The sequence below is a fragment of the Schistocerca cancellata genome, chromosome 1 (genome assembly GCF_023864275.1).
Source record: "Schistocerca cancellata isolate TAMUIC-IGC-003103 chromosome 1, iqSchCanc2.1, whole genome shotgun sequence".
NCBI classification, from domain to species: Eukaryota; Metazoa; Arthropoda; class Insecta; order Orthoptera; family Acrididae; genus Schistocerca; species Schistocerca cancellata.
In genome coordinates this window covers 558195053-558222395 of record NC_064626.1, presented here as the reverse complement: position 1 = coordinate 558222395, position 27343 = coordinate 558195053, and the positions used below count along the sequence as shown (strand labels likewise).

The 27343-nt window shown below is 44.4% G+C and overlaps 1 protein-coding gene across 1 annotated transcript in view; it reads left to right on the top strand.

Moving 5' to 3' along the window:
* LOC126190726 (serine/threonine-protein kinase S6KL) overlaps window positions 1-27343 on the top strand; it is a 274027-nt gene that overhangs the window by 164339 nt on the left and 82345 nt on the right. The gene's annotated exons all lie outside the window — the stretch shown is intronic.

Here is a 27343-nt window from a genome sequence, read left to right as displayed (position 1 = left end):
AAAAGACAAAGCTGCCTGTTTAGGGCCCTCTCTTCTGCGGTACATTTAGCTTAGATCTTACTTCAGCAAGCTTATTGAGTCGATTAATTGAAATACATTCTGAAAAATATTTGAGAGCAAAAGTTTAATTTCAACATTGTGAATGCAGCTACGTGGAATGCATTCTAATTGAATGTAAATTTCCCCGGGATAAAGGGAATAGATACAGCACACTATCTACGGGTATGTCTTTTATTCACTAGAAACATACTTTTCCTTAAAATGCGTTCCGCATAGCTATATTGACAATGACAAAGTTTTGCCGTGAAATGTATTTCAACGTATGTTTTAACTGATCGACTCAGTAAGCTCTGATGTTGAAGTAAGGCCTAAGCAAAATCTATCGCTCAAGTGAGGTTGTTAAAACGGCGGTTGTCTGTTTTTTATTTTAATAGTCAGTGAGTGGAACTAAAATGAGTACAGTGAATTACGCGCGCAAGCGTCTCTAGAATCTCGACCGTCAAAGACATGGAACTCACGGGAAAAATGGCTCGACATAAAATGGTATGGTTGTCGACACTGGGAACATCGTAATGCGATGTATTGCAGCAGGATTGTTGCGAAGGCAGTTGTCAAAACCTTCTCATGACGTCTTGTGTGCATTGGAGATATTTCGAGCGGAGAAGTACGTGAGATCGGTCGCGACTACTTGATTCCTGGATAGCCGTGGGTAGCATTGCTAGAGTAATTCCTCGGAGCGCTGGCGCAGGTTTTGTCCTCCACGGCGCGCGAGCAGCTATGCGGGCTAATAAACGCGGCCAGCGATTGCGCCGGCTGTTTCATGGTATGGCGTGGCGTGGGTGAACGCCCTGCGATCGACCGACGGGTAGCGGCCGTTCAAGCTCAACAACCTGCCGCCCTGTGCTCGCACTCCCCCTCTCTCCTTCGCTACCAGCTCTTACACTCTGTTCTGTTGTTTAGAACGTACTTCTGCACTCCGCAAACCACCTTATAGTCTGTGCGGAGGGTGCTTTATCTATCACTTCACTTCCCCGCTTTCCTGTACTAGTGTAGAATGGTCCGCGGGAAAAACGATTGCCGGCAAGCTCCAGTGTGAGTTCGAATCTCTATCATTTCAACTTCCTGGTCTTTTCGCGAGATGTACGTAGGGGGGAGCAAAGTATCTCTTGACTTTTTTTAGCAAGGAAATCTCTCGGAATTTTAACATTAAACCAGAACCTGATGTTCAGCGTCTCTCTTGCATCGTCTGCCACTGGAGTTGGATCAGCATCTCCGTGACGCCTTCACACTTACTAAATGAACCTGTGACAAACGCGCTGATCGTCTTTGGACTTTCTCTGTTTCCTCATCAGTCCTATCTGGGACAAATCCTAGACTGACGAACAATATTCAAGTAACCCGACTGTAATCTGTAAGAGGCGTTCAAAAAGAAACGAGCAAGAGGCATAACTGCAGAAACCAATACCTGTTATGTTAGAAGTATTGACACTTGTTCCACTGTGACACTGGCTGGCTCATAAAACTCCCGGATCTGCAATGTTAATCAGTTCCGCACGTACAACTGGACGTCGTCGTCCAAGGTGAATCGTTTGCCCCTCAGAGCCTTTCTAAGGGAACCAAAAATGGCGGAATCACAGGGCAAGAGGGCCGGACTGTATGGAGGGTGGACGAGAACCTCCCATTTGAATTCCTGCAGGAGTGTCGCGGCTCTGTTGGCCGTATGAGGCTTTGCGTTGTCGTGGAGCAGAATGACACCACGGGTGAGATTTCCGGTAGTTTTGATTTAATCGCTTGGCGAAGGGTGGTCCAGATTTGCGGGTAACGCTCGGCATTCATTGTTGTCCCGTGCTGCAGGAAGTGAATCAGAAGGGGGCCATCTTGGTCCTCTTAAAAAGGGTCTGAGGGGCAAACGCCTCGAACGACGACGTCCAGCTGCACGTGCGGAGCTGGTTAACGTCGCAGCCCCAGGAATTTTATGAGACAGCCATTCACCGCTTTGTGTCACAGTGGGAGAAGCGTCTCAACAAAAAAATGGTTCAAATGGCTCTGAGCACTATGGGACTTAACAGCTATGGTCATCAGTCCCCTAGAACTTAGAACTACTTAAACCTAACTAACCTAAGGACATCACACAACTCCCAGTCATCACGAGGCAGAGAAAAATCCCTGACCCCGCCGGGAATCGAACCCGGGAACCAGTGCGTGGGAAGCGAGAACGCTACCGCACGACCACGAGCTGTCTCAACAGCCAGGGTCAATACTTCTAACATACAGGTACTGGTTTCTGTAATTATGCCTTCGGCTCGTTTCTTTTTGAACGCCCATTATGTGTAGCTCCTGTATAAAATTGTCCCGTTCCAAGCCGCATCATGTCTAAAATGAACTTTCGAGGATATTCACCGCGATTGACTTACCGGACGGATTGAGTGTCTCTTATGTGGCAACGAGCTGGCCTACGTCACCTGCGAACAGAAACTGCATACGCAGATGCTGGAAATGAACTGTGTAGAGATTACAGGCCCTCCACTCACCCTCGTCATATCTCCGCGGGTTGGTATTACAAAGACAGAAGGAGATTGCAGGCTGAACCTGGAACCGCCACTTCCCTTTCAGATCAAATCTTAAAGTTGGTTGTGTGTGAACGAGTTGTTTCTAGCGCCTGACTACAGTTTCCTCTAAGGTTACAACTACTATCTCTGTTTAAATTTGCTGGCGCACATCCGAATTTCTGTTGCCTCTTTTACCCGGAGTCCAGTAAGACGAATGTAAGATTTTCCTACCTTTAAAGATCTTACGTCAGATCGTAATCCTGTGTCCCGCTATCGCAGTTTCTTACAAGGTCACTAAAATAATATGCACATTCTGCAGAATCGTTTATTCTTGCATAGATAATTGATGTTAGCCTTTTACAGCCATGAACTATTAAACTGTTGGTTCAGTAGCATTCACAGCTGTCAGCACCTGCCTTCTTTGGTATTCGTTTGAGGTTATTGTGTCATTGTGATATACCCTGCGTACCAGGTGGGACAGTTTTGCCATGGTTGGTTCTTCCAACGTTCTCAATAATTCTGAGAGAATAAATTTTACTCTAGGTGCTTTGTTCCAACTTACGTCTCTCTGTGTTCTGCCAAATTCTTCCTGCACTATTGCATTCCTCTTCTACGTACATCGATATACTGCAAACCACTGTGAAGTGCAAGGCTGAGAATACTCCCAGTTTCACGTATTAGCATATCTTACTGTTCGCGAATGGAGTTTGGAAAGAATGACTGCTGTGCCTGCTGTAATTAGCGTAATCTTCTAAGTCGCTACGGGAACGATGCTTAGAAAGCTGTAGCAACTTCCTTGATCCCTCATATATCTTGAAAGGTCGTAAGCACACTACGGGGGGTTACTTGGCGTCTGTCTTCAACCGCCTGCCAGGTGAAATTGTTCCTCATTTCTGTGACGCTTTCGTGTGGGAGAAAAAGACCGTGTCTATCAGTACCACCGTTCTTTGTATACGTCCACGGTTGCCTGTTAGTCCTGTTCGGTGTAGGTCTCACACACATGAACAGTGTTCTAAAATGAGTCTAAGAAGTGCTTTGTAAGCAATCTCCTTTGTAGAAAGGTAGAATTTTCCTAGCACGCTACCAATAAACGCAAGTCTTCTCCTGCTTTACTAATGGCTGAACCTAAGTGATCTTTCCGATTCAAATTCCCACACATTACTATTTGCAAATGTTCGTATGAGCTGAACGATTACGACTGTGGCTCATTTATATTTTAGTCATAGAACACTAGCCTCTACTATGCAACTGTAATAAACTGATGTTGGTGCAAATACGAAGGGAACCATGATTAATGGTCCGAAAACGGGACTCAAAAAAGCTATGAATAAAACCAGGAAATGTGTCCTGTGCAAGTCCGATTCTAGCCTCTTTTGACAAAGAAAAGATAAATAATTATCATCAGAACTTACACAGTTAACCAAACGCTGACAGTAATTCCTGGAATATGTCATTCTTAAGCAAAACTCCGTATCTCACCTTCAGCCGCTTCCGCTTCTTCTTCCGTTTGCATGATATTGTCTTCAACTTTCTTTCCTTTGTATACCTCTTCCATATATTCATACCACCATTCAGCCTTCCCCACAAGCCACTGTGTAGTGCATGCTGGGGCGCACGTCGTACTTACAAATAGATTTTCTTTTCTGTTCCACTCGCTTTTTTAGCGAGGGAAAATTGACTTTTTTTACTTTTTATACGCCTCTGTACGTGTCCTAATCCGTCTTATCTTAACTGCCGAGATATACAGTGGTGGCAACATAATGGTCGTACATTCTCCAGGGAATACGGGTTCTCTAATTTACCAAACTGGAATTTGCGAGAACTACTCCACATTTCTATCAAGAATTCCCAATTAAGTTGGAGAATTTCTTTCACACTTTCATGAAATTTAGTAAGTAGACTGTGGGAGACTACATGACATTTATTTTTAAGCGTCGGTTAGGCCACGCGTAAACCAGTGGGGTTCGCTGATACCGTCCTGTTGTGATCCTAACAGCTCGTCTCCTAATCCGTAGTTCGATATCTGTTTTTATGCCTACTGGGTAAGGGCTCCGAGCACTGTAACAATATTCTAGGATTGGTCGCACCGGCGTCTTGTGTGCGATTTACTTAACAGTTGCATTCCTTTTTTGCACAACCCTTGCGCCAAATGTAAGTCTTCGATTCGCCATCCCCTGATACTGATTTTACGTGATCGTCCCATTTCATCAGGTTTTTGGTGTTATTCCCGAGTACGCGAGGGGACTTCAAAAAGTAAGTTACACGTAATTATGGCAGAACAAGTAACGTCTATTGAGTGCTGCTCTGCACTTCAAAATGACAGAGATACTGATGCAATTTTTCAACATGGTCATCACCCGCTCCGGTAGCCATACATGGTAAACCACCCGCTTCCAGGAGGGGCAGACACGTCGGCCCCAGTTCAGATCTGCCCGGCTGGATAATGACGGGGACCGATATGCCGTGGTTTTTAGGCCACATTCCACTAGGGGAACACTGAGCAGGTACCTAGGTCCCGTCTCAGATACAAGCTACGCAAACATTTAGAAAACTTTCTCACACTTGCACACAGAATTTACTCTAGACGCAGACAAATTGGGTACACTGATTACGTCCTGCGGGGTAAGTAGGTGGCTGGCAACTTAGACACTGAGTCTCTTTTAAACCTATAATCACCAACAGCAGCCGCATCGTGGACATCGAGTCTCTGTAAGCAATGGGCGGAACCTTCTACCAGTCGTTCAATTCTTCGACCATAGAAGTCGGCTCTTGGTCACGAAGCCATTCGAGAACCGATGAGTGAACGTCCTCATCCTCGGCATATCCGTTTCTTCTGGCTATATTTTCAGCTCTCAGGAAAGATGGAAATTGCCTGACACAAGTCCTGGTCGATGTCGATAGCCTTTCTTCCCGATCAGCAACACTCATGTCTGAGCGACGTTGGTCAAATTGTTGGCACCATTTCAGTATAGTTGGACACGATATTGCATTTGGCCCATATACCTCCTGAATTTCACGGCGTGAATCTGCGTGAAATTTAGACTCTTGCAAACAATAATCGTAGTGTGTTGAAATATGTTTCCAGATGCCGCGCCATTTGACTCGCACGCTGATACCTCTGTTATGCGTATTGCAGAATAACTGCGTCTACAGGAAACGCGGAACGTGTACTCTCTTCTGACAATGCACCGCTTTTGTTGCGCAGTGATCTTAGCGTGGGACGACATGTGTAATTTACTTTCCAAGTCCCTACGCACTTCTTTGCGTAGTACCGGCTTGCCATAGTGTAGCAAAATAAGTAATCGATAAAATAAGCCTCAGCTCAGTATACCGCAACCCGGGTACACTATAGTACGGCGCAAGCATACTTAACGACACGATAAAAAACCATGTGCCTGGTCGTAAATCAGAATGATTGATGGCAGCGGCGAGCCCGCGGCGCGATTGGACGCGCTTGGTGTGCGTCGCGCCGGTGAACTTTCCCCGCAGTCTCCACGCTGTCTGCGGTTTCTCTGGGGCCGGAGAAAGTGGCTCGCAGCCGTCGGCACCCTTGAACTTGAGAGGCCCGCCCCACTGCCTGCCCCCATCAGCTGGCCGCCACCACGCCCTGCGCCTCACCAGGCCAGCCAGTGTGGAGCGCCCCAGCGGAATCGAGGGCTAGGCACAAAGTATTAACCATCACCTCCAACAAATGTGCCTGCGACCGTGGGTCCTGGTGTTAGGCCTTCCTGGTGAAGGAAAAGTCTTAATTTGAGGAAGAAATTTTTGAGAATGAACGTTTGGAGTATAGCATTGTATGGTAGTGAAACTTGGACTGTGGGAAAAACAGAACGAAACAGAATCAAAGCGTCTGAGGTGTGGTGCTACAGATGAATGTCCAAAATCAGGTGGGAATGAAGAGGGTCTCCGCAGAATCGGCGAGGAAAGGAATATATGGAAAACACTGATAAGAAGAAAGAACAGGATGATAGGACAACTGTTAAGACGTCACGGAATTACTGCAGTTGAACTAGAGGGAGCTGCAAAGGGTAAAACCTGTAGGAGAAAACAGAGATTGGAATACAACCGGCAGATAATTGAGGACGTAGGTTGCAAGTGCCAGGTAACCGTTACGATTGTTTTGTTAAAGGGTGAGGTACAGGGTTCGAATCTCCATTCGGCCAACTATATTTAGGTTTCCCGCTTTTTCCCGAAATGAGTTAAGGCGACGGTCGAATTCTTGCTCTATCTTTGCCCAATTCTGACTTGTGTTGCCGTTCAAATGACTTTGCTGTAGATGGAAGTTAAACCTTAAGTTTCTTTCTTACCGTAGAAGGTGATGGGTGCATGGTTAGTGGTTTTCGTTGACGCCGAAAATAATTTCGTTTTGGATGTTACATTTTGCACTTAACGTTTCTTCCATATGAAGGTCATTAAAGATAGATCATTAACGCAGTTGGAGAAAGAAGAATGCAGACAGCTGTCGCTAGCCTATGAACTAACCGTCGCAGTATTCACTGGAAGTGAATAACTGATACGGTGTGGAACTTAAAATAAGGGAGCCTGGTAGAGGTTTGAAGGAAGCCGGGTAGATATTTGAACCCTGGCTCTGCTGCGAATTGCAAGAGACAATGCTGATAGTTGTGCCAACTGATTTGGTTAAACACATTTTATTGTTTTCTTCCACAATATCCATGTTTCTGCAACACAAATGTCGTCAAAACTTGTTCGCCGAAGCTGTGTGTTTGCGTAAATTGGACACTTCTTGTGTGTATTAGTACAAGTTGTGCACAAACAACCAATCTCACTTTATTCAGTCCAAAACAAATACCATACAAGAAATATATTCACGCTGCTTACTCTGGAAACCGCACCAAAATATAAAAAATTCCCAGTGCTGGAAATCAACTTCGATCTGCCATTTCACTTTCTTCCTACTTTATTATCAGATTTCCGACTATAATGTGGTGGTGCTCAAGTGATTAAACGTTGTGGTTTCTAATTTAATCTGTTTGAATCCACACATATTAATGTCGATCAAACGTTAAAATCAGCTATTGAAACAATATGGTCATTGTGATACGCAACACTGATTTCGCTACTCTTGTAAGATATTTTCATGAATTTTGTTAGATTGTTATTGAAAGGCTGACCTTGTAGGTCATCATATGCAACCAATGTAGCTCGGAGCCTATCACACGGCTGAAGTAACACCTCTTCGAAGAAGGTCTTAAGAGTTTCTCACAGACGTTTGCACATACCTTCCAAGCTGTAGAAAACTATGGTATTACTCACAAACTTTTAATACCCACGTACCTTTGAAACGACACTCAAACCCACTTGAACAGTACGTAATCTCACTATGAACGGGACATTAAACGCTTGCAGCACTTAATAGCAAGAGGGAAGAATGAGTAAGAGTTTAACGTTCATTCTATGTCGTCACTAGAGACAAAAGAACAGGACTTAACATGCACTCAGCGAGAAGTGTAGGTTTTACGCAAGAGACTATATTTTTGGCCTGAATAAGCTACCTCGAGAGGCTATTGTTACTGGAACAGTACAGATTTTAATGTTCGTCTTACATAAAAGTTTAATGCAGTTGCTCTATCTTCTTTCCATGTTACTGCTGTACAGAAAATGTAATGAAGCGCACTTATCCACCATTTCTCGTTGTTTGCTGTCACATTTATCTTTTGGTACACCGAACGTACGTCCAAAATAAATGGAACATTTCAAAACATTCTGGCGAACAGAACGTTTTCCTGAAAAGAGTGTAGATGTGAAGTAAAGTACGTGTCTGGAACAACTACATCTACATCTACATTTATACTCCGCAAGCCACCCAACGGTGTGTGGCGAAGGGCACTTTACGTGCCACTGTCATTACCTCCCTTTTCTGTTCCAGTCGCGTATGGTTCGCGGGAAGAACGACTGTCTGAAAGCCTCCGTGTGCGCTCGAATCTCTCTAATTTTACATTCGTGATCTCCTCGGGAGGTATAAGTAGGGGGAAGCAATATATTCGATACCTCATCCAGAAACGCACCCTCTCGAAACCTGGCGAGCAAGCTACACCGCGATGCAGAGCGCCTCTTGCAGAGTCTGCCACTTGAGTTTGCTAAACATCTCCGTAACGCTATCATGGTTACCAAATAACCCTGTGACGAAACGCGCCGCTCTTCTTTGGATCTTCTCTATCTCCTCCGTCAACCCGATCTGGTACGGATCCCACAATGATGAGCAATACTCAAGTATAGGTCGAACGAGTGTTTTGTAAACCACCTCCTTTGTTGATGGACTACATTTTCTAAGGACTCTCCCAATGAATCTCAACCTGGTACCCGCCTTACCAACAATTAATTTTATATGATCATTCCACCTCAAATCGTTCCGCACGCATACTCCCAGATATTTTACAGAAGTAACTGCTACCAGTGTTTGTTCCGCTATCATATAATCATACAATAAAGGATCCTTCTTTCTATGTATTAGCAATACATTACATTTGTCTATGTTAAGGGTCAGTTACCACTCCCTGCACCAAGTGCCTATCCGCTGCAGATCTTCCTGCACTTCGCTACAATTTTGTAATGCTGCAACTTCTCTGTATACTACAGCATCATCCGCGAAAAGCCGCATGGTACTTCCGACACTATCTACTAGGTCATTTATATATATTGTGAAAAGCAATGGTCCCATAACACTCCCCTGTGACACGCCAGAGGTTACTTTAACGTCTGTAGACGTCTCCATTGATAACAACATGCTGTGTTGTGTTTGCTAAAAACTCTTCAATCCAGCCACACAGCTGGTCTGATATTCCGTAGGCTCTTACTTTGTTTATCAGGCGACAGTGCGGAACTGTATCGAACGCCTTCCGGAAGTCAAGGAAAATAGCATCTACCTGGGAGCCTGTATCTAATATTTTCTGGGTCTCATGAACAAATAAAACGAGTTGGGTCTCACACGATCGCTGTTTCCGGAATCCATGTTGATTCCTACACAGTAGATTCTGGGTTTCCAAAAACGACATGATACGCGAGCAAAAAACATGTTCTAATATTCTACAACAGATCGACGTCAGAGATATAGGCCTATAGTTTTGCGCATCTGCTCGACGACCCTTCTTGTAGACTGTGACTACCTGTGCTCTTTTCCAATCATTTGGAACCTTACGTTCCTCTAGAGACTTGAGGTACACGGCTGTTAGAAGGGGGGCAAGTTCTTTCGCGTACTCTGTGTAGAATCGAACTGGTATCCCGTCAGGTCCAGTGGACTTTCCTCTGTTGAGTGATTTCAGTTGCTTTTCTATTCCTTGGACACTTATTTCGGTGTCAGCCATTTTTTGGTTTGTGCGAGGATTTAGAGAAGGAACTGCAGTGCGGTCTTCCTCTGTGAAACAGCTTTGGAAAAAGGTGTTTAGTATTTCAGCTTTACGCGTGTCATCCTGTTTCAATGCCATCATCATCCCGGAGTGTCTGGATATGCTGTTTCGAGCCACTTACTGATTTAACGTAAGACCAGAACTTCCTAGGATTTTCTGTCAAGTCGGTACATAGAATTTTACTTTCGAATTCACTGAACGCTTCACGCATGGCCCTCCTTACGCTAACTTTGACATCGTTTAGCTTCTGTTTGTCTGAGAGGTTTTGGTTGCGTTTAAACTTGGAGTGAAGCTCTCTTTGCTTTCGCAGTAGTTTCCTAACTTTGTTGTTGAACCACGGTGGGTTTTTCCCGTCCCTCACAGTTTTACTCGGCACGTACCTGTCTAAAACGCATTTTACAATTGCCTTAAACTTTTTCCATACACACTCAACATTGTCAGTGTCGGAACAGAAATTTTCGTTTTGATCTGTTAGGTAGTCTGAAATCTGCCTTCTATTACTCTTGCTAAACAGATAAACTTTCCTCCCTTTTTTTATATTCCTGTTAACTCCCATATTCAGGGATGCCGCAACGGCCTTATGATCACTGATTCCCTGTTCTGCACTTACAGAGTCGAAAAGTTCGGGTCTGTTTGTTATCAGTAGGTCCAAGATGTTATCTCCACGAGTCGGTTCTCTGTTTAATTGCTCGAGGTAATTTTCGGATAGTGCACTCAGTATGATGTCACTCGATGCTCTGTCCCTACCACCCGTCCTAAACATCTGAGTGTTCCAGTCTATATCTGGTAAATTGAAATCTCCACCTAAGACTATAATAGGCTGAGAAAATTTATGTGAAATGTATTCCAAATTTTCTCTCAGTTGTTCTGCCACTAATGCTGCTGAGTCGGAAGGTCGATAAAAGGAGCCAATTATTAACCTAACTCGGTTGTTGAGTGTAACCTCCACCCATAATAATTCACATGAACTATCCACTTCTACTTCACTACAGGATAAACTACTACTAACAGCGACAAACACGCCACCACCGGTTGCATGCACTCTATCCTTTCTAAACACCGTCTGTGCCTTTGTAAAAATTTCGGCAGAATTTATCTCTGGCTTTAGCCAGCTTTCTGTACCTATATCGACTTCAGCTTCGGTGCTTTCTATCAGCACTTGAAGTTCCGGTACTTTACCAATGCAGCTTCGACAGTTTACAATTACAATACCGATTGCTGCTTGGTCCCTGCATGTCCTGACTTTGCCCCGCACCCTTTGAGGCTGTTGCCCTTTCTGTACTTGCCCGAGGCCATCTAACCTAAAAAAACCGCCCAGTCCACGCCACACAACCCCTGCTACCCGTGTAGCCCATTGCTGCGTGTAGTGGACTCCTGACCTATCCAGCGGAACCCGAAACCCCACCACCCTATGGCGCAAGTCGAGGAATCTGCAGCCCACACGGTCGCAGAACCGTCTCAGCCTCTGAAGCAGACCCTCCACTCGGCTCTGTACCAAAGGTCCGCAGTCAGTCCTGTCGACGATGCTGCAGATGGTGAGCTCTGCTTTCATCCCGCTAGCGAGACTGGCAGTCTTCACCAAATCAGATAGCCGCCGGAAGCCAGAGAGTATTTCCTCCGATCCATAGCGACACACATCATTGGTGCCGACATGAGTGACCACCTGCAGATGGTTACACCCTGTACCCTTCATGGCGTCCGGAAGGACCCTTTCCACATCTGGAATGACTCCCCCCGGTATGCACGCGGAGTGCACATTGGTTTTCTTCCCCTCTCTTGCTGCCATATCCGTAAGGGGCCCCGTTACGCGCCTGACGTTGGAGCTCCCAACTACCAATAAGCCCACCCTCTGCGACTGCCCGGATCTTGAGACTGAGGGGCAACCTCTGGAACAGGACAAGCAGCCATCTCTGGCCGAAGATCAGTATCAGCCGGAGACAGAGCCTGAAACCGGTTCGTCAGACAAACTGGAGAGGCCTTCCGTTCAGCCCTCCGGAATGTCTTTCGCCCCCTGCCACACCTCGAGACGACCTCCCGCTCTACCACAGGTGAGGGATCAGCCTCAATGTGGGCAGCCACAGTCGTAGTCCGATCGGGGGATGCGTGGGACGAGCTGGCCGTCCCCGACAAACCCTCATCCGGACCCCCACAGTGATGTCCATTGGCAACAGCCTCAAGCTGCGTGACCGAAGCCAACACTGCCTGAAGCTGGGAGCGAAGGGATGCCAACTCAGCCTGCATCCGAACAGTTGCAGTCCCTATCCATGCTAAAAACTGTTGTGCAAAGAACGTCTGAATGAATCTACAGAGAGCACAAACAAATCGACACAAAATTTAAACAGTTATTAAAATACAAGGTTGCCTAGTAAATACAGTAATGCTGCTACTTGCGCACTGCTGACACACTGCTTGGCGGCGGAAGGAGACTACGCGATTTTACACTATTCAGGTACTAAAACGCGATGCTACAACTCTCAAATACTATAATACGCCCGAAATTTATGAATTAAACAATGCAAGTACCAAACACACGCAAAGAAATTAAGAATTAAACTATGTAACAAATGAGTGAGCTAGGAGTATACGACTTTCTGCTGGCAGCTGCTTATCCAACGGCGGCAGGGAGCACACTGGCTGTGACCAACCGACACTGGCCGTTCAAAACAAAAACAGACGACTACGCGAATTTACGCTATTCAGGTACTAAAAACGCGATGCTACAACTCTCAAATACTATAATACGCCCGAAATTTATGAATTAAACAATGCAAGTACCAAAAACACGCAAAGAAATTAAGAATTAAACTATGTAACAAATGAGTGAGCTAGGAGTATACGACTTTCTGCTGGCAGCTGCTTATCCAACGGCGGCAGGGAGCACGCTGGAGAAACAATGAACGCATAGCACGTATGTACAAAAATAATCCGGGACAGACTCTTGCGTCGTATTTTGCACATAGGACAGCACCTAGGGCCTAGTGTTCTGGATGTCGATAAACAAGTAAAAGAATCGGTGATGTCCGTATGTGGAGAGGACCAACGGTCTGCAAGGGGGGGGGGGGGGGGGTTCACGATCTCGTCTAATACATAAAAAAGAGTTTTTGCGTGTATATCTTGTGTGCATTCAATACCATTCATCTGAAGCTTTGATGAGTTGTTGTGCTCACGCCCGTGAAGGCTTATGTGGGGATAAGAAACACATACCTCGCATAGAAATCGGAGTGGAACGAAAATGTCTTAGAAGTTTAACTCATGAATATTTGAAGCAGTTTTAATCAAAGTTTGAATATAAGTCACTCATTATTTGCATAATTATTTGCATAAAAATATTGAGCGATGATGTATCCCAACCACCCCTAAGAATGGAGGTGAGAATGAGAAGATGTGACATGTAAGAATATTCGATAATGACTGATACTAATATCAAATTCATAGTTTTCTAGGTGAAAAGGCTTGATATGTAAACAATTGAAAGGAATTTTCGATAGATTTGACTTATTATTAGCATAAAAATATCGTGGAAGTAAATACTCCTAATGCCGATATGGGTGGGAGTTCTGATGAGGATGACATATAGAAACATCCGAAAACGATCTATTGGTCGTGTTTTTTCCCTAAAATTAGTTGACTTGAAATACTGAAACAGTATGAAGTGCAATATATCTCTCATTTGCCTTGTTCAGTCCGTTAACAACATCGTGACCAGGGCAAAGATCATGCCACACAGCTAAATACCACAGATGCAAGTAACGCTCTCTCTAAAATGACATGGTGTAAAACAGCAGACGTCAGTGCGACCAGCTATGCTACCCACGAGCAAATCGGCGCAACAATAATACTTTTGCGCAACATTAACCCACCACAAATATGATTGGAACCAGTCTCGCTGTTAGAAGAACTAGTGGCGGACGTCATCGAAGCGACAGCTCCGAATGGCTGGTCCAAAGGGAAATATCTGCTGATTCCACTCATTCTCATCGTTCCCACTCATTTCCACGTTCGCCTTGCATTCTCAGTGACAATGAACAACGCAGGCGATTAGTCGCTTCAATGTGTGAATTATATAATTGGAAAACATACTTTTCACAAAGTCATGCTCACGAATCGGACAGCCGAAAAATTGTTTGTTTTTTGCAGAGGACGGAAAGATCATAAATATTGTATATCCCATAGGATAGCACCCAGTAAACTTCCTCAAATTTAATTTAATGCCTAAACAATCAATATTTTTCGTTTATCTTGTACGTGTAAATTTATCTGCTATGTATATGGGTATCTACTTATAAGGGAACCTCCCCATCGCGCCCCCCTCAGATTTAGTTATAAGTTGGCACAGTGGATAGGCCTTGAAAAACTGAACCCAGATCAATCGAGTCAATAGGAAGAAGTTGTGTGGAACTATGAAGAAATAAGCAAAATATACAAACTGAGTAGTCCATGCGCAAGATATGCAACATCAAGGATAATGTATTCAGGAACGCCGTGGTCCTGTGGTTAGCGTGAGCAGCTGCAGAACGAGAGGTCCTTGGTTCAAGTCTTCCCTCGAATGAAACGTTTAATTTTTTATTTTCATTTTATGTGACAAACTCTTATGTTTTCATCACTTTTTTGGGAGTGATTATTACATCCACAAGAAAACCTAAATTGGGCAAGGTAGAAGAATCTTTTTACCCATTCGCCAAGTGTACAAGTTAGGTGAGACGACAACATATTCCTGTCATATGACGCACATGCCGTCACGAGTGTCGTGTAGAATATATCAGACATGTTTTCCTGTGGAGGAATCGGTTGACCTATGACCTTGTGATCAAATGTTTTCGGTTCCCATTGGAGAAGCACGTCCTTTCGTCTACTAATCGCACGGTTTTGCGGTGCGGTCGCAAAACACAGACACTAAACTTATTACAGTGAACAGAGACGTCAATGAACGAACGGACAGATCATAACTTTGCAAAAATAAAGATAGCAAACATTTCACTCGAGGGAAGATTTGAACCAAGCACCTCTTGGTCCGCAGCTCCTCACGCTAACCACGGGACCACGGCGCTCCGGAGCTCACATTGTTCTTGATATTGCCCCTCTTGCACATGGACTACTCAGTTTTGTATATTTTGCTTATTTTTTCATAGTTCCACACAACTTCTTACTGTTTTCTCGATTGATCTGTGTTCAGTGTTTCAAGGCCTATCCACTGTGCCAACTTATAACTAAATCTGAGGGGGGTTCGATGGGGAGGTTCCCTTGTTAGAAAGAAACGGAGGCATTGCAATGCATGTCGTGCACAGGTAGTACACAATAAGGGGCCGTTCGTTTTCCTCAAATCTTATGCGGGTCTATACAACCCCATACTTCATGCAGAGTAAAATCTTAATTCATATTCCTACATTTTCTTTTCTTTAAAAAGTTGTATTAAGAGAGCTTCATCAGTAATGAGAAATCGCAATAAGAACGTACCTTCCCCTTTTACCTGTTTGTGTGCCTTATGAATTTTAATAGATACTGGGTTGCCTCAGTGGTTAAATGAAGCAGTAGCGACACGCTCGCATTTCCAGTACCTTTTCTAACGGAACACACTACAGCAGCTTTAAACAAACCGGAGATAATCCTCTGTTAATTGAGTATTAGAGTCGACGTCCAACTTGATCAACGATGAAACTGTCTAATTACTTAAATTTGAATGAGTTATGTATTTATATTTTCATTCTAGTCCACTACGTTGGTAATAATGGATCATTACAGATCAAATTTACATTTGCATTAAACATTATGACAATAATTTTTAATGTGCCAGAATGAGTTTTCACTCTGCAGCGGCGAGTGCGCTGGTTTGAAATTTCCTAGCAGATAAAAGAAGTACGCCGGAATGTGACTCGTACCTGGGACCTTTCTCTTTCGCGAGTTCAAGACAACCCATCCTCACAGCATTATTTCCGTGAGTACGCCTTCTCCCACCATCACGGTTCTGCTGCACATTTTTTGGGACTGTCACTGGTGGAAGGAAAAATACAGCAGAGGAATGGCTGCGCGATTGAAACTAACCTGGAACATTCATCAGATGTCAGAATGTAAGAAAGAAGCTCAGACTGGACGAAGATAGGAAACGGAATCGACCGTGTCCTTTTCAAAGAAACCATCCCGACATTGGCCTTAAGCGGCTTAGAGTAACTTAGGAAAACGTAAATTCACTGAACAGCTAGAAGATTATGACCACCGACTTACTATCGGTGTAAACCCGTTAAGGCGACAGCATCGTCACCTGGCAAGAACTGTCTGCTAGTCAGACACACGCACAGTGCATGTAGTATCAGTGAGCGTGCTGTCCGTGAGTGGAATGAGGAAGGCGCGCGGTATATCTGATTTGACCGAGGAGTTATTGTGATGGTTCGGAGACTCGGCAAGAGCATTTCGGAAACTGGACTTGTCGGGTGTTCGAGGAATGCTGGTGTGCGTGATTCAGCACATGTTGAAACCAAGGTGAAACCACGTCCAGGCACGGTGGGGTTTGGCGGGCCCCCTCATTACAGATGTCGGACGTCGTAGCCTAGGCAAACTGGTAAAACAGGACAGGAAGTGAACTGTGGCAGAACTAGCATCAGACTTTAGTCCTGGGCCGAGTACAAATCTGTCTGAACACACAGTGCGTCGAACACTCTTAACAATGAGCCCCTTTAACCGACGACCCATGCATGTGCCAGTGTTAACAACACGACATCGGCAACTACGACTAAAATAGACACGTGACCATCGGCACTGGACGTTGGCACAGCGGCAGAACGTTGCGTGGTCTGATGAATCCCGATAACTTCTTCATCATGCCGATGGAAGGGCGCGAATCCTTCGTCTTCCAGAGGAACACCTCCTTGACACCTGTACTGCGGGACGGAGACAAGCCGGCGGCATCTCCATTATGCTCTGGAGAACGATGACGTGGGGGTCCATGGGTCCAATGGATCTCGTGCAGAGCGTCATGATGGCTAAGGAGCTTCATACACCGGCTGCGGACCACATGCAGCCCTTCATGACGATCATGTTTCCCAAGGCAGTGGCATTTTTCAAGATGATAACGCGCCATATCACAAGGCCAGGAGTGATATCCCAGGCACACATTGGCGAGTTCCAATCTATGTGCTGGCCCTCCTAATCGCCAGATCTGAACCTCCTCCAGCACACCTGGAAAGTGATTGAACGTGGCGTCAGATCTCATCGCCCGTTCCGTGGAATTTGCGGGAATTAGGTGACCTGTGTGTGCAGATATGGTGCCAACTCCCTCTAGTGACATGAAGCAGCTACTCGGTAGATGGTCACAATGTTCTGGCTGATCAGTGTATGTATCGCTGGACGTGGTTTTGAGCTACACTCCTACCGGATTCGGGTCCAAATGCCTTAACCTCAGCGCCACCTCACCTGGTAGATGTATGGGATTCCGACAGCAGATATAGCATGTGTACCTGTATTCTACGAGGCACACATGTCAAATGATGGGACAGCTGCCTATGACGGAAGATGTCAAAGGAAAGTCTGTGCAACTCTTAAGCAGAGCCGGCCGCTGTGGGGGAGCGGTTCTAGGCGCTTCAATCCAGAACCGCGCTGCTGCTACCGTCGCAGGTTCGAATCCTGCCTCGGGCATGGATGTGTGTGATGTCCTTAGGTTTAAGTAGTTCTAAGTCTAGGAACTGATGACCTCATATGTTAAGTCCCATAGTGCTTAGAGCCATTTGAACCAATTTTTCCTTAAGCAGAGCAGAAAAAGCGTTCAGTACCGACCACCGATCGGTGGGTGCAACAGCAAGACTGTGCCTAGTTGACTCAGAATGTGGTACGATATGTCATAGGACGAAACCAAAGGAGGCAGAATGGTCTACAGTAATGTAAGTACACGGACATTATATGTGGTGGAAATAGTTCTGTACTGATTAAGGCTACAGTAATAGTGTAGACATATTTTTTAAATCTGTAATACTGACCTGGAACTACATCTACGTTATTACTCTGCTATTCACAATAAAGTACCTGGCAGAAGGTTCAATGAACCACCTTCAAGCTGTCTCTTTACCGTTCCACTTTCGAACGGCACGCGGGAAGAACGAGCACTTTAATTTTTCTGTTCGAGCCCTGATTTCTCTTATTTTATCGTGATGATCATTTCTCCCTATGTAAGTGGGTGCCAACAGAATGTTTTCGCAATCGGAGGAGAAAACTGGTGATTGAAATTTCATGAGAAGATCCCGTCGCAACAAAGAACGCCTTTGTTTTAATGATTGCCCCTCCAATTCACGTATCATGACTCTGACACTATCTCCCCTATTTCCCGATAATACAAAACGAGCTGCCCTTCTTTGTACTTTTTCGATGTCATCCGTCAGTCCCACCTGATGCGGATCCCACACCGCACAGCAATACTCCAGAATAGGGCGGTCAAGCGTGGTGTAAGCAGTCTCTTTAGTAGACCTTTTGCACCTTCTAAGTGTTCTGCCAATGAATCGCAGTCTTTGGTTTGCTCTACCCACAATATTATCTATGTGATCGTTCCAATTTAAATTATTTGTAATTGTAATCCCTAAGTATTTAGTTGAATTTACAGCCTTCAGATTTATGTGACTTATCGCGTAATCGAAATTTAGCTGATTTCTTTTAGTAGTCATGTGAATAACTTCACACTTTTCCTTATTCAGGGTCAACTGCCACTTATCACACCATACAGATATCTTATCTAAATCATTTTGCAAGACGTTTTGATCATCTGATGACTTTACAATACGGTAAATGACAGCATCATCTGCAAACAATCTAAGACGGCTACTCTATTAGATTGTCTCCTATGACGTTAATATAGTTCAGGAACAATAGAGGGCCTATAACACTTCCTTGGAGAACGCCGGATATTACTTCTGTTTTACTCGATGACTTTCCGTCTATTACTACGAACTGTGACCTTTCTGACAGGAAATCACGAATCCAGTCGCACAACTGAGGCGATACCCCGTAGGCACGCAGTTTGGTTACAAGACGCTTGTGAGGAACGGTGTCGAAAGCCCTCTGAAAATCTAAAAATATGGAATCAATTTGACATCCCCTGTCGATAGCACTTATTACTTCATGAGTATAAAGAGCTAGTTGTGTTTCACAAGAACGATATTTTCTGAAACCGTGCTGACTATGTGTCAATAAATCGTTTTCTTCCAGGTACTTCATAATGTTCGAATACAGTATAAGTTCCAAAATCCTACTGTAAATCGACGTTAGTGATATAGGCCTGTAATTCAGCGGATTACTCCTACTTCCCTTTTTGGGTATTGGTGTGACTTGAGCAATTTTCCAGTCTTTAGGTGACTGAAGTGAATTAAAATGTTTGTGTATTAAGATCACATCTGTCAAAAAAAAAATGTTGATACACCCCGGAGGCTGATTTTTATTTATTTGTTGCTGCCTTCGGTCCGCTTACGAAACAGCAATGTAGGGATGGCCAGATAGCGATCTTCACACGGGGTTGTAAAGCGTCGGCGACCTTACCGAAGTCGGCTTGTGTAGTGAACTGCCTGGCTCCCTGTTGCGTGTCTACAGCCAGTGGATGACGCATTGAGAAGCATTGACATCTGCATCGACACAACCGAAAGTCCATTCTTTTTTAATCAAACAGACCGCCCTTGGAACTTGCACTGCTTCAAGATGTCGCACTGCGTGTGCTTGATTGAGTACAACGAAATTAAGGAACAGCTTCAAAACAGCAGTACTCCACTAGGCATATCCAATTGTGGGTAAATTGCCCTTCTGTTCCTCTGATCCTTGAGCTAACTTACCCAGCCTGTTATCGGTATGAGCACAGTTTAACATGCAGTCCCGACCACGGTGTAATTTGGAAAATTTCGCAGTGACTTACTGTAGCCGGAACTTCATTGAGCGAAGTATGACAGAAAAAAAAAATCGAAGAACTGACTATTGATCGACCCGCGGATCTTAGAATTTGTAGTTCAGTACATACCCACCTTTTTTTATCTCGACTTGGCCATCGGCATCCAACGTGCATAACCACACGAAAATAATACACTATACTTACCCACCACTCATCATAACATTATACTTCTATGCACACCTCTCTTGCATTACATTTCAATTGGAGGAACACTATAGTGAACAATGTCCAGTAAGATTTTACCGAGCAAGCCGTAGGCAATTCGTTCACTGCTCTCAATGATTAATAATTCATAAGTGAATTTGATATATCTAGTATAAATACTACTTCTTAAATATACATAAGTAAATAAAGGATACGATATTTCACTTACAAAGTGTAGAAACCAGGGCCTAAGTTAACGCTACATGCAAGTCGTCAGAAAGCATACTTGCCGACTGACTCTACATGCGTTAGCCAAGAAGTAAAGTTACACGTGCGATGTCCACTGTGGTCAACAGAGTAACTCAAAATATTGTCAAAGGTGATAATGGAGTATCGTTTTTTCTAATCAAGTAGTTTTCTGGTCTTTTGTTTGTTACGTTGATCAGGGTTACAAAAGTTAATTAGTTGGCATTGTTACCAACACATGATAACGGCATTATCATAGCATCTGTGCACCAAGTGCTTCATGCATAACCGTTACTATCAAACAACACTTGGCGTAACGAAAGAGATGATGATCGCTCTTCAGTTCCTTTTCAGTTTCCAAAGATCTGGTTTTCTGGTTCCCGTAGCACGACATAACTACTTGCAAGATTGTTTTGTGCCTAAGTGTTACTGTACCGTGTAGAAGACTGAATCAAAGTGCATATTAATTATGTTATTATGCTTGTGATTTTTTTTTTTCATTTAGGCGTGTACGAATGGTAGACACACCGATACATGAAGTTGCCATACAGCATTTATTTGCCCAAGAAAGCCAATTGGAACAATTCCCAGTCAACGTTCGACGGAAGGGAAGTAATTCCATGCACGGGGCCTTCTCTCCGTGACTGTTTGACCACCCTCGCGCTGTGATTTACTCATTCTTAATTGAAACAATTTCCTTTGTGGCGCTCGGACATAGATAAGGGGTGGTAAAACAGTGAGAACAAGCTTCGTGCGAAACCTTCCCATCTTACCTAAAACGAAAAATCTCTTTTTTTTTTACGAATGTTGCTCTTCTTTAGTTGTAAGTGAAAAAGATTGATTTGAAAGGATAACAGTTCATAACATTTACTTCGTTTATTGGATTCATAGGTAACACACTTCCTTAACAATAGCTAGACCCAATCATGCTCAGATTTGCGGTTAAATTTGCTTGCACTTTCACATTGAAGGTGGCCACTGCTGTATTGCTTTTGAAAACTAACACATTATAACGGTTCAGACAATACTGATTGACAACGATACTAATTTTTCCGCTTATATCGTAATTACGCGCACTTTCCGTGAATAAACCGTTTAATTACTCACATTGTATCTAAATCTGCAAACTCTTCACACACTTTTTGTGCGACTCCAGTGCTTATGACCGTTCCACTCAAAATCTGAACGACTCTTTCCTCGCATAAAGGCTTGCGAGCGGTACCGCTGGGCATCGCTGGACGAAACAACGAGACAACGCCTCCCGCCGCAAAAAGGCCTGCTTTGCTCCGAATGTTCCAGATAATCAGCGATGCGTAAGGGGTGCGATTGACTGCATCGTACCACTATCGATAGTTGCACAACTATAGTAACATAACTGCTTCGATGTAGTATCGGTTTGAATATATAGTAATAATATGCTGGCTGTTTCTAGTGAATTTTTCTGATTGCATTTGCTTAAAAGTTCACGTTCTGATATTCGCTCCGCTCCTTGTGCTGTGTGAAGGACTTTGACGTTAAAACTTAATGTGGGCATGCGTTATTGCTTAACGTCTAGCACTTTCCAATCGCTAAACGCTGAGATCACATCTGCCTACAAGGAGAAATCAGCAACTTTCACAACAACGTATGAGGAAACTACGAGGATCAGTTCGAAGCATTTGCTGCTATAATGTAAACACGTAGCCAGTGCAGTCAAATTATTGTAGCTACGTGTATAATTTTGTTATGAAAGAATATAAACTGTGTGTTTTTATCTGCGCTGTTGTAATTTTTAAATATATTTTTCTATATTAGATGTAACATTTAACATACTTATTGTAATATATGTCATGTAAAATATGCAGAATATCTGATTAAATGTAAGAGAGGGCTTGGATAAATTAATCAGTAAATAAATACATAAATAAAACACGTGTTCACAAAGAAGGAGAGTTCCTTATCCAGCGATATTTCTTGTGAGGTATAGGATTGTTTTAGCGAGGAGAACACGAATTAATATGTAATTACAAATATAGTAACCAAGGCTTTTTGTTGATCTTGCTCTATGCGTTTCGGAGTACTATACGTCGATCTTAAGGTGTGCTTATTTAAATTAACAAGGCATAGACAATTGGTACATATTACTTTTCTGGGTAGCCTGGGACACAGTCATCAAAGGTTACTGTCATAAATCTAATATTTATGAGACGCGCTTTTTATAAATTGAAATAAGCCATAATATTTCGGAACATAACTTCAGTGGCATACTCAGCATAAAGTCTTCTCACACTTCAGAAGGATATGAAATTAACAATTGATACGTAAATATCAGATAGGCGTCTGATGGTGGTAGCGTTCTGCCGAAATGCACCCTTTAAATAAATATTGAAAATAAGCGTCAGTGAAGCTGAAAACGCGCTATTTTAAATTTCGTGGTACAGTAGGAGAACTCAAGCAGGTCCCATTGAGGCCAATAGCCACAAGTGATATTTGAGGTAAAGTGGTTGGCACAGGAGAGGGTATCAGTCAGAAGACCGGTGAAATAATCTCTCTTTGCTATATATTAGCGCATATCACATCGTTTAATGTTGCTGAAGGACAAACCGGTCCCCCATATGGCAGCAACAGTCTCAAGCCCGTTTTCCACGAGCGATATTTTGGTGGAAATCCACTACTCGAAGTGCGTGCGCCTTTTGTGCCTGCGTGTAAATCAGCAGCCAGCCAGCCACGACGTGAGTGTACCTTCGACGTCAACGGTCTGTAGATTATGCTGACCGTGGAGTTCTAAATTTCCGAATATGCTGCCCACTGCGCGTGCGCAGAGGCAAGTGACTCTGCTGACGTCTGCAAACATTGGAAGTTATAAACTATTCTGGTCGAGCTCATAGAAATGGATTTTGTGCTTTTGTGTCATTTTAATCTTTATTGTGTAGTTTGCTTTGCTTTAGTGGCGCATTGATAAATTACACAAGGTCCTGGTATTTTCCGCACTAGTGTCCTGCTACAAGAGAGACGAAATATCTGAAAGCATAAAGTACTCACGTTTTTCACAGAAAAACCTACATTATGAATAAATAAGAACTTAAATAGATAAACGTGTTTTTATGAAAATTATTTCAACAGCGTAAAGTCAAAATTGTTGGATGAGAAAAATAATTTTCGTTGTTATTTGGTACTTAGCAAGACGACAAGATACAAGGGATGAAGCAGAAGATGTGCTATTTACGGTTCTCTACATCTGTCTGATCTGTTTGCTAGTACATAGTTTCTCTAGTAAACAAATGTGTACGTTCTGAAATGTCTGGATGACACTATTCCTATTCTTTCAGCAGTCAGGAGTCTGAACATTTTACCACACGACCTTTGACAAGAACTTCAACTATGAATTCTGGTTTGCTCGCTGATAAATTCTATTGTCTTTGATTGTTCCTAGATTTTGTTACTATATTTCGATTTTTCCGTAAAAAGGATAGTCCCTCATAATCTCACTTTCATAATTCACATGCCAAACTGTACAACAGACAGCTCTCACAACACCGGCAATTTTGACGTTGACGTTTGAACGAAAATCACTCGAGAGAATACAGGAATAATAGGCTAGGGGTGCTGCAGTAGACACACTTGTCTCGATAGTCAATTGAGACTAGAAAGTCGAATTTGTAAAAGAGGTTTCAGAGATGACTGACGAAGTCCTTTGTGCGAGGCTGCCGCGGCGGATGTTTCTTTCCCTTGCCGCTGGCAAGTCCGCTGTGTTTGCTCTGTTTGGATGAGTCAGTGCGGCTTCCCTTCGCACCGGGGTTGCCCTTGGTGCACCAAGGTCTGTCCGCGCTGCGCGGCACGGCTCCTGCGAAGCTTCACCTCGGCGAAACGCCTTCTGCCCCACCGCACTCCGCTCCCCCCCTGTGACACATTTTCTCCCCGCTTTCTACCAGTCATAACCAGTACCGAGAGTGAACGCCGCTTGCGGAAGCGATGACCCCGCGGTGTGCGAAAACGCTCACGTACGTTCGCCCAGTCTTTCGGGAAATTGCTTCTCCATCAAAAACAGGGTGTACATAAGTACGGAAACACTTTCAGTTATTTATTGCATAAGAACTAAACATTGTACACCTGTCATACATATTGCATTTTGAAGAGAAACTCTGAAAGTTTTTTTTACAAACATTCGATATGCGAATCATGAGTGACACGGCAGATGCCAATACGGTAATGGAATTCTTGCCGTACCCGTCCCAGCATGGCATCGTTGACTGTGGCAGTCGCTTCCCGTATTCTCTCCCGGAGACACGGGTTGGAAAGCATATTACTTCCTTCCACGTACATCTCGTGCAATGACTACGAAGAGAAAATTTGAAAAATTAGAGTCAGTGGAGGGGCTTACTGACAGTTGTCCTTCCCACACGCCATTCTCGAATGGAACAGGGTAGGAGGGATCAGTTAGAGATGCCAGAATACCAGAAGTACTCCCCGCTACACACCATTTGGTGACCTGGGGAGGACGATGTAGATGTAGATGACACGGGCTGGAGACGAGTGTCAAGTCTTGTCAGCGATCAGCAGTCTCAAACTGCTATTGTCGGGGAATGTAGGTCCATCTCACACACTTTCCGAGCTAACAATGCGAAAGGAGCTACATGCATTGGACACTCGACAGCATCGCAAAAAGAGAAAAAATTACTCCGCGCCACACACCGTAAGCTGGGTACCAGAGAATAGTGGCAGATGTGGGAAGGCCATTGCTCAGAGAAAACTACACTTCTTCAATGGGTCAAACAACACAGAAACTGGACGCTAGCGGTCGGGAGGCGAGTAGAGTGCCCCGGCGAGTCACCATGATGCCTCTTTTCAAATGATGCAAGACTTGGTTTGCGTCGACGGCCCAATGAATCGTTTAACCCACAGTGCGTTGAGGGTATTGTTCAGACTGGAAGTAGTTCTGCGATGTTTTGAGGATATTTTTCGTACCATGACTTGGGCCCACTCTTTCACGGTACTGTGCCAGTGGCTCAGGATGTTAATTTCAGCATTTTCAGTGACCAAGTGTTGCGCTTTGTTCTACATCTTCTCGATGAGTATGCTGTGGACCTCGTGGCTTCGAGGAAATGGTAGCCATGTTCACAGGGTAAACGAATACGTTTCTGGCAAGACAAACACGGCAGCACCGTGTCACACTTCGACTGGTCCGATAAGTCGATAAATCTCAAAAAAATGGTTCAAATGGCTCTGAGCACTATGGGACTCAACATCTTAGGTCATAAGTCCCCTAGAACTTAGAACTACTTAAACCTAACTAACCTAAGGACACCACACACACCCATGCCCGAGGCAGGATTCGAACCTGCGACCGTAGCAGTCCCGCGGTTCCGGACTGCAGCGCCAGAACCGTTAGACCACCGCGGCCGGCGATAAATCTCAATGCCGCAGAAAATGCCTAGGACTATTTTGAACCAAATGAAACGTAACAATCAACATCCCCGCAATCTGCCCAGTTCTGTGGGATCTTTCCGCCTAAAGTGTAGTCAGTAATTGAAGCAAAATCATCGATACAGTGTGGATGATTATTGTGGCGCCCGTAGGAAAAGTAACCGAGAGCAGGCAGAAATACTGAAGTCACTCTTCCAAAATTATTTCATTGTTGACAATGGTAGTACGATCCACCGTTTCCATCATCGCACGGACACTGAAGTGACATATGTCGGAATAAGTGGAGGTTTGACGTATTGGCTACTGGAGAAACACGCGACTAGTGCTATAGCGGGAAGTCTCGTTTCACTGTAACGTTGCACTTATTTACACTGATGTACGCAATCACTTAAGTTCTAAATATCTAAAGATTATTGCATTTGCATTAGTCGCCTAGCTCTCACGCATATGCGGTCGCCCTGTCCTCGAGCACCGAAGTACTGCAAGCGATTAGCAAAAACGTGCAGTTTATTCTCGTTACGGAGAAGGGTTGTCGGATGACTGCACGTATTTGAAGACTTATATCGCTAACGCCAGTCTACTCTGGAACTATAAAATACATTTTATGGTAATATACACTGCAAGACAAAAAACTACGCTACAAATTGAGCAACTCAATAAGACGTTGGTCCACCTAAAAGCAATTATTCGGCTTGGTATTGATTGATAGAATTGTTGAATGTCCTCCTGAGGGTTATCGTGCCAGATTCTATCCACCTGGCGCGTTAGATCGCAAAATCCCGAACTGGTTGAAAGCTCCTGCAAATAATGCTCCAAACGTTCTCGATTGGAGAGAGATCCGGAGGCATAGGGTTTGTCATAGGATTTGTCGAGCACGAAGACGAACAGTAGCAACTCTCACCGTGTGCGGGCGGGCATTATCTTGTTGAAACGTAAGCCCAGGATGGCTTGCCACGAACGGCTACAAAACGGGACGTAGAATGTCGTCGACGTACCGCTATGCTGTAACTGTGCCGCGTTTGACAATCAAGGAGCTCTTCCTATGGAAAGAAATGGTACCCAGACCATTATTGCTGGTTGTCACGACAAAAGGCGGAGCCGACCGTGGTGGACACGCGGTTCTAGGCGCTGCAGTCCGGAACCGCGCGACTGCTACGGTCGCAGGTTCGAATCCTGCCTCGGGCATAGATGTGTGTGATGTCCTTAGGTTAGTTAGGTTTAAATAGTTCTAAGTTCTAGAGGACTGATGACCTCAGATGTTAAGTCCCATAGTGCTGGCTGGCTCTGAGCACTATGGGACTTATCATCTATGGTCATCAGTCCCCTAGAACTTAGAACTACTTAAACCTAACTAACCTAAGGACATCACACACATCCATGCCCGAAGCAGGATTCGAACCTGCGAACGTAGCGGTAGCGCGGTTCCGGACTGTAGCGCCTAGAACCACACGGCCACCCCGGCCGGTCCCCTAGTGGTCAGAGCCATTTGAACCATAAGGCAGGCGTCAGTCAAGTTGGTATCCCACTGCTGTCAGAGGCATCTGCACAGACACGTCTTCCGCTTGGGATCTCGTCCTCACTGATATGCCCCGCTTCGAATTGAGCCCCAATGCCCAGCGAAGACCTGTCTGGAGACGCTCCGGGCAGCTAGTGTGAATGGCTACCAGTGCAGACAAAGCGTAGCTTGCACTGACCTTGGCGCTGTGTATAAAGAAGAAGAAGAAGAA